The sequence below is a fragment of the Hemibagrus wyckioides genome, linkage group LG12 (genome assembly GCF_019097595.1).
Source record: "Hemibagrus wyckioides isolate EC202008001 linkage group LG12, SWU_Hwy_1.0, whole genome shotgun sequence".
In the NCBI taxonomy this organism is placed as follows: domain Eukaryota; kingdom Metazoa; phylum Chordata; class Actinopteri; order Siluriformes; family Bagridae; genus Hemibagrus; species Hemibagrus wyckioides.
In genome coordinates, this window is record NC_080721.1 from 15,628,360 (window position 1) to 15,631,759 (window position 3,400).

The 3,400-nt window shown below is 35.7% G+C and overlaps 1 long non-coding RNA gene across 1 annotated transcript; it reads right to left on the reverse strand.

Annotated features, from left to right (window-relative positions):
• Positions 1-2,433: 2,433 nt before the first annotated feature.
• Positions 2,434-3,101, reverse strand: LOC131362989 (uncharacterized). Its single transcript, XR_009206260.1, has 3 exons — positions 3,044-3,101; positions 2,812-2,846; positions 2,434-2,649 (listed from the first exon to the last, which is right to left on the reverse strand). It is a non-coding gene; the product is annotated as an uncharacterized LOC131362989 (long non-coding RNA).
• Between the last annotated feature and the right edge of the window lie 299 nt (positions 3,102-3,400).

The following is a 3,400-nucleotide window of genomic DNA, read 5'->3' on the forward strand; positions in this document are numbered from 1 at the left end:
GGAAGGTTCATGGAAAGGTTCAAACTTGCATGTCAGAAAATAGATAATTCATAAATAAAAAGACTGGCTGATGATTGAACCTTCAGTTACAGGAGATGACTAATGACCTCTCCCTGGACAATGTGTCAATAAGGGGAATGGTATCTGGAATTAACAGATAAGAATTTTTAAAAAGAAACTTGACCCAGTTTTTAAATAATGAAGATTCACTGTAATCACTTGTTCTTCATTTCTCACTGCTGCAAAATAGGCTTTCCTTAGTAACAGGTACACTTGACACATAAACCGTGTTAAAATGTCATTTGGCAAGAATTGTATTTGCAAGAAATTGCCTAACATTTGACCTTTCAGCTACAGGAGATCCGTGCCTCAGATTATTATTCATTAGTGGTACAAAAGAAAATGAAAATACAAAATGAAAAAGACAGATGAGAATTTATAAAACAAAACGACTTGTGAATAATGTGTATAAAAAGTTACAATGGAACCAACTTAAACAATACTTAGTGAGGAATCAAATATTCATCATGAAGAATTAGCAGAATTTAATAACAGAAAATCACCTGGGATACAGGGACTGCAGGGAAATTATTATCATAGTATAAGATCTTTACTGTATAAAAAGGAGATCAGTCAGAATGAGACATTTATATGAATTTGAATGAATTTGTCAAAAAACAACAAAGGATTTGACCAGAAAAGTGACAGACAGTGGCAAGAAAAATGCATTAAAATGTATTCAGAAATGTGTACATGCTGCTGATAAACTGTGTATATGTACAAAGTGAAATTTTAAAATAATGTGTGTGTTTGTTGCTGATAATTCTAATAAACAGAAATACTCTCAGTAAAATTTTATCTAAAAGGCACAGGTGGAAGCAGTGACTGAATTCAAAGATTTGTCAAATGTGAAACATTGTAAGTTATGTTTCTTGGCCTAATAGGCTATTACCACTACATCATACCAAATTAGGCTCGACATGCAGAAACACTTTTTGCTCAAAGCAAATTTTATTGCTCAGGTTTAACGTTGATTGTGTTAAAATGTGTCCTATTTCAGATGGTTCTACTCAACAAAAATCTGGCATCTTGGAACAACAGCCAGGTGATTTTTTAATAAAGCAGCTACATAAACCAACTCTTAATGCTTTCATCATGATAATATTGATGTGAACATTTCTGTTTAAATTGTTTATAGAGACTGTAGAGCTGAGGATTTTTCACTGTGTGATTACAGACTGGGAAATGATCAGTTTTAGGCTTTACAGGAGAACAACAACCAGTTAAACCATTAAAACCATAAAGTAACAATAACAGCTTGCCATTAGCAGGAACCTCAATATTAATTCTGTGGCTTAATTTACATCTGTATTCTTTATTATGATAATTACTGAAATAAAGAAAAGACAGATTTGGGATTTTAAAAGAAATGTTTTAATTGCGTGCAATGGAACAGAGTATAGAACACGAGAGATGACCATTAAAGCCTTTGATATTTTTCTCTTATCACTAATGTATGAAATCAACAATGAATGTCCATCAGTATCTGTCCCAAGGGTTGTTCTCTGAGGCACAGAGGGCTGCCAGGCGTCGGTTGTTCTCCTTCATCTGATTGATGAGTCTTGGCAGGTCATTGCTGTAGAGCAGCTCATTCCCTGTGATCTGCTCTATGGCCTTCATCACATCCTCCATCACCTTCATCACAGGCTCCTGGAGGATGAATCTGCGAGTCTGATGTTCAGCCACACTGACCCTCCCACTCAGGAGTCACTGACCCTCCCACGTCAGAAGATTGACGGCACTTCTCACTTTCTCCTGGAACTTAGCTACAGACTCGATCTGTTTCCTCACCTTCTGGGTTTCTTCATGCTTATGCTTCAGCTCCTCATCTTTCTGACTGAGGTCATGTTCAGTCTGGGAAATCCTGGACTCATAGTAAGATACTTTATATTCATATTTTCTCACCTCATTCTCAGAGTTTTTCACCTCCTGTTGAGCCACATCTACAGCATACTGTGCCTGATCCAGTTCAGCTTCTCCACTAATTATCATGGCAGGACCTGAACAGTGAAAAAACAACCTATAGAGTCTGAACAAACACTGAGACATGAAGGTTATGATGTATTTAAGAGTTCAGATGTTATTTTTATCTAGATGCTGTAATTCTCACCTGCAATCCATCCAATGATTGGAATGACCATCAGTCCTGCCCCAACACCTGTGACAATTTCAGCATTATATTTCCTGTTTTGCTGATCCCGAAGTGTGTGTATTGCTGAATTCAGATTTGTCCTAGTCAGCTCCAAAGCTCCCTGAAGTTCTCTGTGTAATTTTTCATTTGATCCCTTTTTTTCTCTCAAGTTGTCTAGGGTTTCTTATATTTCATACATCTGCCGAATGAGTTTCCCCATACTTTTCATCCAGATGTTTTCATCCAGACTCTGTAACCCTGAACTAGCTGCCTGTTCTGACTGCTCCAGGAACTGATGAGACTGCACTATCTGCTGTCTGATGTAGTCGTAGTTGGAGCATTTCCCAGTTACAGGATCTACATCTGCCTCAATAAGAGCCTGATAGACTTCATTCAGGGAGGAGATGCCACCTTTCAGTGGAATTATAACAGCCTCAGCTGTGTTCTTCATCACAACTCTGTAGAGAAAAATATAAATCACAGCCAAGAATACAAGACAAAATGGACTAATTATTATTTTGAAAGGAATTATTTCAGTTTTAAATTTTACTTAACTGTATTAAATTACATTTAAATTTAATGTAAAATTTAATACATGTCATTACTGGTTTTTAACTTACTCAGATAAATAGTTATTATAAATAGCCATGCTCATCTGAAACAGAAAACAATCAATTACAGGATCAGCATGTATACCTTAAGACAACAACAACAACAACAACAACAATAATAATAATGTGGTTTAATATAATTTAATAATACAATATTAGTATATAACTTTCTGTATTTCTTCTATACATTCTGTTCAGTATTTGTTAAGTGCATGTTATTATTTTAAGAGAGAACTCATACCATCTGTAGAAAGCCGAGTGTTCTTTGAGCTCAGGGAATGCTGTTTTATTAAAGATAAGCTCCTTTTAAACTGCTGAATCAGTTTGTGGGGCCTGGACCTCCCAAGGGGAGGAGATTCCATAGACTATAAAATTCTCTGTGATTGTTGAGCTTTCTTACCTGTGCTCCATTTGTGTTGACAGAGCAGACCGAGGACCTCGTCCACATCTTCAGTAAAAACTACCAGGATATCAAGGTACAGATTGTAATTACTGCTTTATTGTGATGGTTGCACATTTTATCCATCTTTTTAAAGCATGAATGACTTTTAAAAAAAAATATATATTAGATATAATCTGTGGAAATATGATTGTTGTA